Raw genomic sequence first — 12,677 nt, forward strand, 5'->3', positions numbered from 1 at the left:
CTGCAGCAAAAAGGTCTGGGCCCTTATTTAGCAGAGAATGAAAACTATTACACATCAATAATAGGCTTGTGTTGTGCCTCTGGAGAACTTTCAAGTCATTAGAATTTTTACTTGTCACCAAGAAAAATGACAGATCAGAAATGGCTAAGTACAGCAGTCAAGACTAAAAGTGACTTCACAAATTATAAGGCAGTAAAATTCCTTTTTTTTTTACAAATAACCCTAAAATCCATTGCAGCTATTTAAATCCCCACACATTTTGCAATGTCTTTTGAGCTTGAGGTTTTTTCTTTCCTCTCTGAAAAGGCATTTCAGTGTTCAATATGACATAAAAGTTTTAGAGTGAAAACCATAACTGACACTACCATAAGACTTTAATCTCAAATTCTGTATTTTTAGTGGGTTTGGATTCAAACCAGCAGGAAAAATAGTTCAAAAATCGATACTTATACAACATAAACAAAAGTTATTACACTGATCATTTAAATGTTTCACAAATTTACAATCATCAATCTCTTTGGAAGATAGCTATTAAAAATAGCACTTCAATTACTTTTTTCCTTGTGAATGAATTTTACTGAGTCTATTTACTATTTCATAATTACACAATGACAAAGTAGTTGTGTTTCTTTTTATAGGTGTGTACTTTAGTTTTAAGGATGTACAGATTATCTTTTTCAGAGTGAGAAGCAAGAACTGAGATACGGACAGTGGCAGAAGAGATGACATCTCTGTACAGACTCTTTCCAGGAAACTTTGTTTTCTGATTCATATTATATAAATAGTAATAAGGGTACATGAAAATGAGAAACGAAACATTTTCATGTCATTATTTGAAATTAATATAATGCAGATATTCAGAGAAACCTACTTAACTGCTGGTGAAGATGCAGAAGACAAAACAGAAATCTTCAGTTTCTTGTATTCTGACTTCTGTGTATTAGGTAAAGAAAAGAACAAATTGAAACTCTCTATCAAAAATAATTTATAGCCATAATTTTTGTCATCAAATTTCAATCATACTTCTTTCCCTTATATAACAGAAGCAGCAGTCTTAAAACTGTATTAATTTCTTTCCCCAGCTGGTCACCTGAAGAGTGAAGAGCCCAGTTTGGAAAATTGAAAGCCATCCAAGGACAAGAGTTTATTTTATTATATTGTAGCTTAAAACTCCTGCATAATGTGTGCCAGTTGACACAAAAAATATATTATCTATTTTCCACTCTAATATGGCAAGCTCCTATTGAAAGGGTTATTTCTCACAGGTAGTCACAGTTTGTACACTGGTTCTCTGATCAAGGGCAGATATGAGAGAATTGCTGATTCCACACAGCAGCAGAAGGCAGACCCTGCCCCTCTTGCTGCCCATGTATTACTTACAGAATCATTAAAAAGACATCAAACATCACACTTTCTTGTAATATGCAGTACTATCTGCTTTCTAGTTTTATGGTGTGTCAAGTTCTGGTGAAGTGACTTCAGTCTGTTTCTACCATGCTTTGAAGAAAAAAACTATGAGCAAAAGTACTAGAAGGCTGAAAATCTGGATATGTATCAATAAACACCTGATGTCTAAAATGAAAACTTCTGTTTATTGATCACAAGCTTCTTTCTGTGACTGTAATAACTAGAGCAGGAATGAAACAATGAACCATTTGGACTAAATTTAATACTCAAGACTGTTAACGACTGGATAGCTAACAAAACAATATTCCTATATTGAAAAAGTTGGGGTTTATTTGTTTGGTTTCTTTAACCAGCATTGTTCAAATTCCACTAAATCACTTGGGAAACCTGTCCCATTGACCTGACCAATATTCCTGATGAAACCTCTCATATCTGGAAATGTCCCATATAACTGAGATGGAGCCAGAACTGGCTGACTCATCCCCTGGAATTAGTATAATCTTAACAGTAAAGCAAAAGTGCAATACAACAATCCCTCTAACACTACTGAAACTCATTACCATGTTTCTCTTGTCTGAACAGACATCTCACCATGGCCTGCAAATGGGCTTCCAAAGAACATCTTTATAGACTATAAAGGTCTATAAAATTTCTACATAATCCTTACTCGTGCATTTTGAGCATTAATATGCTGTTTTAATCTAAAATGTGTCAGCTAAAACATTAAAGGCCATTGAAGAATAAAGAATGAGGAAATACCTTACACAAGGGTGTCCTGGTGGTTAGTGCAAGGAGAAAAATACTGTGGGATGCATTACCATTTACTTAAACTAATAGATCATTTTTTATAATTGAAAATTCTTTTTTACATACTTTTCTAAAAGAATTAGTGATTCCATACATTATGCATTACAGGAATAATGTTAACGTCACTTAAAATGGATTTGAAGCAGCTGCAAAAGTGATACAATCTTGGTATAACTCAACAGATAACTGGTTGATATTTTAATATTCTGGAAGAAGTAATCAGCAATTGTTTATTTGCAATATATTCCGCTCCCCTCAGAATCTCAGTACAGCATACATTTTGCTTAAAACTTCAGTGGAGTCAGAATAAGATGAATTGATCAAGTAGGAACTCTATATCCTTTAACAATTCCAGGTGGGAACTAATGGCTGCTTCTCTCAAACTGGATGCACATCACAGAGGCAACCTTTCAGTACAGAGAAAGAGGAGGGAAATTGAGCCAGTGCCCTCTCCATTAGAATGCCCAAGGAAAGGATATTTTGTATTGGCTACAGAAGCAGGATAAGAACTGGGAGAGTAGTAATTCATTCTGTAAGACAACAACACTCCTCTGTGCTTGCAATCCAGCAACCTATTCACCTTTAAAGGCATTCAGTATGCATTTAATGCTTTATAAATAAGCAGAATAATAATGTTAATGTACAAGATAAAGGGTACTACAGATTGGACTGAATATCCTGGTTCTCACTACTTGACACATATCCCTGACTTTGCATCCTATTCAATGATACATAAAAGATAATTACTTCAGTCTGGAGCATTTGTAAGTGCTGATCATGCTCCCTATTCTCCACATTTAACCTCCTTCACTTCAAGCTAGGCACACTGTTTCAGCTGTATTTATGTGCTAAATGCAGGGGGGTTAATAGTGAAAAATGGTTGCATCATGCATAAGAGTGACTAGCCCAACATGAACATAAAAATTGAGGCTATACTCACAAAACTGTCGGATTTTTGCTTCAGTTATCAGCTGGTAGCAACCATTTTATCCAATCATCTCCTTTCATAAACCAGTGACTAGTTCAAGTAATTTCTCTAGTGAGTGACTTGAATTTTAATATTTAACAAAAAATAAATTGAAGATTACTGCAGCTAACAAAATAAATATTATAGCTACCATCACAATCTATAAACATAGCAACAACATAGTTCTAAGAAATACTATTTTTTTGTAATTTAAAATAATTTTTAAAAAAATTTTGGATTCTATTAATTTGTTACCTGCACAATGAATTACTTAGTATACTCAAAATTATCCCCAAATGAAAACATGTTGATTCAAGTTTTATCATGAATACATACACACAGACAGCATTAAACATCATGACTTAAACTGTTCTAATCCAGACAAAAAATATATAAAATGCTGTCCACTGAAGAGGCATCAATGTGTGTCATCTCTGATGGCAAAATAATTATCAAGCCACTTAAATCATCAATATGCCTGACAAGAGATTACTATAGACAGGGTCACTGTAGACATGTCATGACATTTTCTATAATTTTTCTGGTTTAGAAATTCACAGCTATTTTCTACAAAAGGGGTAAATACTTGCAAAGCTTATTTAGAATCCTTCACCCTTCTAGTGTTTCCCATAAGCCTTCTCTGACATTTGACCTACCTCTCACAGGTCAGGACATTTTATCTGAGTTGGGAATAATTACAACTGACAGCAGCTCATAGCTTTTTTTTTCCCTAGTCTTAGTTATAGAGAAAGAAGAACAGAGACAACAGATTAGAGGATTGTTCAGCAATCCAATTTGTGGCCTATTAGAGTCTTGAACAATCTTTTATTCCTGCTGGATGGGCTCATTTATAAGTTTATCTCATGGAAAGTTTGGTCACAAGGAAAAGCATGTGACAAGAAATTTTATAAACAATTCTTAAAGAATTAGAGTCAGAAATTACTTCAATGGAATCTAATGCACCAGAGCACTCAGTATCAAGGAATAATGCTGTTACTTTAGCAAGTAGGCATTTTCTAAAACACTACTAAAAAAGACACTGAACTCTTTAGAAGACTTTCACCATACCTGTTTTCTTCACAAGGGTTTTGTCTCATCTTCAGATGGACCCTGTCACTGCTAATTTAAAAATTGTAGTAGATGCAAGCTGATTCATTGTCCAATTACCTTTTATAGACAGAGTTTAGCACTAGGATTAAATATGGCCCACAATAAAGTAAATTCATAAGGCTTAGTCATTAAATTAGAAAAATTGGCTGTAACAATTTCACAGTTGTTCTTTAATCCTGGATAAGTTTCTTCTTTCCTGGGAGAATTTTTTTTAGCTATTTCTTATTCAGGTACCTATTTTTGTCTTTAGAAATAGCAGTTAGCATTTTAGTAGTTCAGCATCTTTTAACCCTTGATGGTTTTCTTCTAATAGAATTACTCCATCATTAGATGAGGAATTTAAACAGCATCATCCATCTCTCAACAGCTATCCTACACAATTCCTAAATACTTCATTTCCTTGAAAAGGAAACTTTCTGCAGCCTATTTTAGAAGATTCTGTTTAAACCATACAATGTGTAGTCATAAGGGCCTCTTCAGCAGCATCCTGCAGCCTCTCACAGAACTGGTGCAGTAACTCTCTTCCAAACTCAGTTTTAGTAACACTTAAGTATCCCACTCTGCCCAGGCAGAGGTCAGGTTCTAGTCATTCACAAACTTCCTGCAATCAGAGAAGCCCTACTGTCTGGCAAAACTGCCATTGCTTCTGTCCTATGCTTTAAAATTAATAAATAAAAAGGTGTTTTTCTTAAGAAGATCATACTGTAGGAAAATGACCTGAAAGAGTGAACATTTTTTATTGCAGGTATTATCAGGCAAGAGTCTGCGTCTCTGTTACTCTTAAATACATAAGAATTCTTATATATTCTTAAAATACTTAAATTCTCATATATTCTTAAATATATAAGAAAAGCTGTGCTTGTCCCATTAACACTGTTACCAGCCCGTTATCAGGGTACACTGGCAACAATAACTGCTGAGAACAGCACAGAAAGTTACAACAAACTTAATTACAACCATGTCTTCAGTCTGAAGCCTGGATTTCCCCTGCTGTAGCAGTAGTACACATACACCTGTGTCTTCCATTTCCTTGTACCCACTCCATGTATGTGCAGGTTTTATGCAGCTTTTCCTGCTCTGGCATTCACTCACAGTCCAAAGTGGGTAAGAGTGGGAAAGCAAGAGTTTGGCTTTGGCAGATTGACTGCTAGGGAGTTTTGAGTTTGTGTGCAGAGGTAGCTGGGTTTGCATCCCATTGCCAAGTTAAAAATGCAGACTTGCAGCCTTAGTTGAGAAAGTGGCAGAGGTACATTTTGTTTTGGTTTTCAGTTATTGCTCTTTCTGTCTCTAGGTAAAAAACAGGTTAACTGTGTGGCTGTTTTAAAGGTCCCCATTTAAGTATTAAAATTATTAATTCCAACCACAAATAATGAACAAAATGACCCAATTTATTAGAGACAACAGGGATTTTAGATGAGCATCTCACTTCGGATAGCTACACAATTATTGACAAATGATATAGGGCAACTAGAATAAGAATATTTTGCAACGTTTTTCTTAGAAGGGGGGAATTATTTAGCTATGGTATGAATTAAACAAAAGCAGATCAAATTGTATTATGCAGTAGAAATAACATTTTCAATTACTGTTCCACTATTATTCTGTAAAATCCCATCATTCATGGATACAACTCTTTGTGTCTAAATTGTACAGAATAAAATACATAGTAGCATTGCAAGACAGGTCTAAATAGAAAAGAAATTTCAGTTTGACATTAAGATAGTTTCTTATCATTGTAACAATGCTAACATCATTAAAAATGTTCTCAACGCTGATTACTGAATTATTTTTAATATCTGAGCTATGGTTTTAACTGTATGTGCAGTTTCCTATTGCTTAATACATTTACTATGCCATTTCACCATAGCCCTCACTGAATTTGATTAATAAGATATGTGATCAGGTATTAAAAGGGAAAATATTCTCTAAATCACAGTAAAAGAACTGTGACTGAAGTTCTGATGAAGGAGCATAAGGAAAGAAATACATCACAAAATCAGAACAATTCATAAGTCTGTAGTGCATTTTCTATTTATTGAATTTTACTCTTTCATACTGTTTAGCAAATGTAAGGAACACTATCCTTATTTGCCATGTGTTCTATTTGGGGGAAGGTTAGCTAGCACAGTAGGACATGAATACCTTAGTAATTTTAGAAGAAACTCATATTTCTTTCTGTCTCTCACCAGGTGAGAAATTACATGGCATTTTTTTTATCTACTGTATGACTGGAGCAGGTTTTGGGGTTTTTTTTCATAGTACTGAAGTTTTTGTTGCTCTAATAAAGTATAGAAATGAATTCAATGCTGGAATTCAGCACAATCTGCATATTCTGTGTAGCACCCAGTGAGGCTGGTAATTCCTTCTCCAGGCAAAGGCAGGTGTTGATGATGATCACACTCAAGACAGGTGTGCCAGTTTAGGAAGCTGAAGTTGTTTCCATGGAGACCTTTGAAATCACAGTTAAATCTTTAAACTTGGGCATATTGCATGCAGAGTAAAACCAAGGGAGCCATCTAAGCTGAGCATAGGGACAGCTAAGAACACTTGGGCAAGTTCTTAGGCTGCTCTCTTAGCACACTTAGGCAGTGAACTGTGCCAGGAAGAGGCTCCTAACTCCTCTGAGGGTTCACAGCTGTGCATCCTCCTTCAGGAGCTGATAACAAGGGTATTTCAGGCATTTTGAACAGCAGTGCTGCCCTCTCCCCCTCTCAGAGGCCAGCATAGAGAGCAATCACAGCAATGTACAAGGCACAGGTTCCCTTGCCAGAACGCAGACTGAAAGCAGGACTCACCCCTCCATAAGTACTGTACAAATACCTTTGGCTTTTTCAGGTTCTTCTTGTGAATCTGCTCTTTCTTATAGAAACTGGATCATAGTGGATCGTTTATACCAACAAGCTAGATTTACTTTTCTTTCCTCAAACCCACGAAAGCCCAGGAGACTTTGGAATTCTGAATCCAATTCCCAGCTATTCAGTCATCAAACATTTTAGTAACTTAATAATTTCTACCTCAACAGTGCTTAACATTTTAATTCCTCCTATTAGGAGGCAGAAACTGTTGCTCTAATGAGTTAGAAACCTTCATATTTCCAGTCTGTGTTTATTCCTGTCTGCTATTTACACTCAGTTGTTCATGTGTCAATAGTGTCTCATTCACTGCCCAGCATATTTATATTTGGCCACCCTATGCCTTCTTAGTCCCTGTTCTTAGGTCAAACAACGTTGTCTTTCAGGTGAGCAGAAGTGGGGTTAAAACAAATGGAAATTTGTCCTCTTCCTCCTCTACTGAAAGCAATAATTCCCTTTCTTTTTCGTGTTCCCACAGCTCCCCCTCCTGTTGCCATTTATTCAGGCCCTTGGGAAAAGGCAGTAGCACCTGAAGCACTCCTTTACCCTGCCACAGTATGGGAGGCAGTATGAAATGCAATCTGTCACTACGTGGTGAGTTTAATTATGCTAAAATTCAATTAGGTTCATAGGCAGTTGAGGAGCAATGACACCAGGCCAAATCCATCCCTTTTGTTCATCTGTGAAACCACCAGATCAAATTGTTTTCCCATATATGTAAATATGGCTCTGTGTGAGAGTTTGCATTGGTAGGAGAGCAGATTCACCCTCTGACCCAGTTATGTAGGCTCTCACACCTCTTGCAATTATCTCACATCTGTTCAAAAGAGAACTGACCTATATGTGGGTGAAGGTCTCTGCCAGCTGATGTATTCCCCCAGGATGAATGTCACATCATCCCATCCATCTCATGTCACACTGGTGTGAGACACAGGTGCAGGAGTGCTTTTATTGTAAGAGCTGGAGAGCACTGTGTTCTTTCAATTTAGCCTTTACTGCAAAGCCTGAAAATTCCAAGATGTGTTGATGGTTTCAATATTTAATGCCACAATTTTCAAAACCATGTAGGTTTTTGAGTACAAGTAGCAAGTAATAGAAGGAAAAAACAAATTTGAAAAATCTGAAGCTAATGGCTATTTTAAATGTCATGTTTTTAAATGCTGCAAATGTACATTTTTAAGTGATGTAAAAAATAAATTTTCAATATGAGCCTCGAATCCTTAAAAGGGGGGGTCTTGTACCATAAGAAAAGACAGTAATTTCATAACCTGTGAGTTTTGGTCTTTTTACATGCAGATCCTTATCACAGTTTCCCATCTCATAGGTGTTCTAGAAACACTTTGTATTACAACATATAAGAAGCTGTAAGGATGCAATTGCATTACCCATCTATCAACTTGAAAGCTCAAACCTAATTTATTAATAGATAAATCATTTTAGAATCCTGATGTGCTACAGACCAAAAAATTAGGGAGAGGAAGGAACTGAATACATAAGAATCTAACTCATGTACAGATCTCTAATAAACCTCCATCAACCTCCAGTTCTAAAACTGAGAGCACTTCCTTGTTGCAATATGTCTGGAACCATACTTTATTTTTTTATTTCTTACAAGTTGCAGAGGACACCAGGACAACTAGATCCAATTCAATAACAATGATACTAGAATATATAACATTATTCGTTTTGTAAATACCAGCAGCCCAGACTGTCAGTTAAACAACGTGCATCCCCAGACACATTACTGTACCATTTATCTGCTTTGGGCCTATATGCTTTTTTGAAAATGCCATCCCAATGAGCAAAAATTGGTTATTCAAATCAATAACACATATATGACAATGAGCCAGTGATCAGGAATAAAACTTTCAACATTTTCCACTCTTATAGTTTAACTTCCTCGTCCCCATTCCACAGATGCATTCTGCATCCTACAAATGCCACACATTGCCAACATGGTCACATCATCAAACATTGAAACATCTACACCAAACTGTCCAGCACAATGGCTGGCCCATATTTCTCTTTATTATTTGCTAGGTACTCATGCATTTTACTATGTTTCAACAACACATTTCCTCTAGCCTGCCCGACCTACCTTTTTCAGTTTGCACTGTTGGCCTGCACTGTGCATGATAAATATGATGGATCAGCTGCTTCAGTGGACAAGAAATGGGCTACTGATGTTAAATACCTGAACTTCTATAAGGCCTTTGACAGGTCCCCACAATATCCTTCTCTCTCAATGGAGAGAGCTGGATTTGATGCATGGATTGTTTGGTGGATGAGGAATTGATTGGACACCAAGAGGATAGTGTCAACAGCTCAGTGTCATGATGGCCATCAGTGACAAGAGGTGTCCCTCAGGAATCTGTGTTGGAACTGGTGTTAATATCTTCATTAATAACATTAACAAAGGGATCAAATGTGCCCTCAACAAATTTGCTGACACCAAGCTGAGTGGTGACAATCCTGAAGGATGGGATACCATCCAGATGGACCAGGACAAGCTTGAGAAGTGGCCCATGGAAATCTCATGAGGTTTAACAAGACCAAGATGCTGCACCCAAGTTAGGGAAACCCCTAGTATCTGTCTGAGGCTGAGAGATGAACAGACTGAAAGCAGCTCTGCTGAGAAGGATTTGGGGGTGCTGATGGGTGAGAGGCTGGACATGACCCAACCACGTGTCTTTGCAGCCAGAAAGCCAAACATGTCCTGGGTTGCATCAAAAGTATCATGAGCCAGCAGGGTGAGGGAGGGAAATCTGTCCCTCTGCTCTGCCCTGGTGAGACCCCAAACGGATACACCCAGGTCTGGAGTCCTCAGTAAAAGCAGGGATTACACACCAGAAGTGGGATTCATCTCATCTAGAAGCAGAGACCCTACGAAGAAATTATTCTGTTCAGGTTTCCAAGGTCCTGTAGTAATTAAGTAAAGAGGGACTTGCCTGACACCATCAACAGTCCTTTATTTAAACATTTCTTGCCTTCTTTGCATGCTCTGACTCCTTTCCTCATTAGCTGCTTCACACAGCACTGACTCCTTTTCTTACAGGCTGTTCCACACAGCACTGACTCCTTCTCTCCTCTCTGCAAGTTTCCTTCTTCGTGACTGGCAAACCCCACACTGTCCCTTACCCAGCTGCCTAGTCCTGTCTGTCCCTCACACAGCATCTTCTTACCTTATCTGTCCCTTGCATGACTTCATGTCCCCTACCTCCTCACAGCACAGCCTGCAGACTTTGGGTCTCAAACTGCAGCTATAACTTGTGGCCAGCTAGCCCACTCTCCTGTAACCCCCATCCTCATTGGGCAGGCAAGGCTGTCTCTACTTCTTGGCAATCATTACAACCATAATTCACTGAGGAAAATTGCCTTCTGCACTATCCTTACAATCTTTCTTCCCACAAGGTCCTGCATACAGTCAAGAGGGGGAGGCAGGACCATCCATCAAACCATTCAAGCCAGATGTCTAATTGCTTTTGGTGGACAGCATCTGTCCAGTGCCTATAAGAGACAACTGCCCTAGGGAAGGTGCACATGGGATATTAAGATATAAATTCTATGCTATGGCAGAATTTTCCTCAGGGCATTGTGAGTCCATTGTAACTGACTCCTGTTAGTTAGAAATCAGTGGAGCATCACAAAGACTTACTGTGTATTTAACTAAAAATAAAGCAGAAGTTATAAAATTGTAACAGCAAACATTGCTAAGTGTTGCTCCAGTACTTGTATATTGTTTCAATGAAATCCTTGCTTTACTTGGAAATGCATTTAATGCATTCTATTGTGGAAAAACCAATCACAGAAATGTAAAAGACCCTAGATGCATGCTGCAGAATTGTAGACTTCAGAATTTATTCTTTTTCCATTTAAAATACTTAATACACATATCATAGATGAAAGACACACACTGCCAACCTTCCAGATGTTCTTGGTTTCTTTTGTGGGTTATCCTCTTTGCTAAAAATGATTCTTGTTCAAGAAAAATCTTTGACAAATCTTCACTGTTTGGAGGGCATCCCCCCTAATGGATACTAAGTACAAATGAATTAATTAATCTCCTTCAAAAATAAATAGAGTTTGCAAGTAGCAATTATAAATCTAAATGTTAAATATGGAAAGTTTTTTGTGGTTGCAGGGCAATGCTTCTAGGTTAAGGTCTGACTTATTAATCACCATCAAAGTTTAATATTTCAGGCTTATCATTTGTCAATAAAGAGAAAGTGATATTTTACTTCTCAGGTTAAGTAAAATGAAGCTGAACTAATACTAAGTGCTTGTTCTGTCAAAAAGTTTTTGCAAAGAGAAAGAAAAAAACGGTAAAATTTATAAAAATACCTTATGATAATTATCTGTTACTAATTATGCATCCAATCTCTAAAAAATAGTAGGTTAATGATGGTAATGTATATGACAAAAAAATCCTACTCCATATACATTCTGGGAACCTTCTAACTCCAGCTTGGCAAAATGGCAGAATATCATATTGCAAATGCCCAGGCAGGGCATTTGTGAGAGAGGGGGGGAAGCAGTTTTCAACCTGCATAAAGCCATTTAACTTGATTCCATTTCAAGCAAAATTTGGACAGCCAGAAGGAAAGATTTGTTTCCAAGTGCCAAGAAACCTGACAGTCCCATCAGAGGAGCAGCATATAAATTCCAGCAGCATTTCTATGATTTCAGATTATTTGCACTGCCAGGCTAAGAAACTGCTAATTTAAAACTGTCTCTGCTGTCTCAATCCAAATAGGAAGGATTCAGCAGCATCAGAGTTTGGTGGTTCCAAATGCACAAGCAGACATGATGGCCACCAATTCAGCAGCCTGAATGTGTGGAAAGTAGTTGTTATATAATCAACAAGAAATAAAAATAAATAGGGAAAGAGAAAAGTGGGGAAATATTGAGAAGTATTTGTATTTTCCTCTTTACAGAGTGTCCAAGTGGGAAAAAAAGCAACTGAAAATCACAAGAGACAAATCACTGGGAACTTTTCTGACAGTGATAAATGTACAATTCAGCAATCTGATACTCTCACAGAAATGGATATAGGATTGACAAATGACTGACAGGAATATCTCTGAAAAAATTGTGGAAAAACAGACATCAACGAAGGATTTATTAGAGAGTGCTACTTAAAAAATAGGAAGGCTCCAGTATTAAAAAACTTCATCCCAGAATCTGCAGCAAGGTCAGTAATTTTAGACCATTTTCCAAAATGGAGAACACTTACAGATCCTAGATAGATTTTTAAGGCCTCCTAAAGTCTGTCCTAATGGACTATTCTCATCATCTTCTCTGCTTGCCTGCACAGCACAAGCTGTAGCATTCCACCTAATGACAACTTGCAGAATTAAAACATATGTAGCTATTATATCTTCTTTCACACTTGACTTGACGTGCTGTAGGTGTTTGTAAAGCAAGATGCAATTAAATGAACAGAAAGTGAAGACACAGTCACTAGCAGAGCCTATAGTAGCCACAGTGCCAAACTTCCACCAAACATGGGGAGTTTAGCTGCTGAATTTTTATGT

This window comes from Erithacus rubecula (genome assembly GCF_903797595.1).
Source record: "Erithacus rubecula genome assembly, chromosome: 2".
NCBI lineage: Eukaryota > Metazoa > Chordata > Aves > Passeriformes > Muscicapidae > Erithacus > Erithacus rubecula.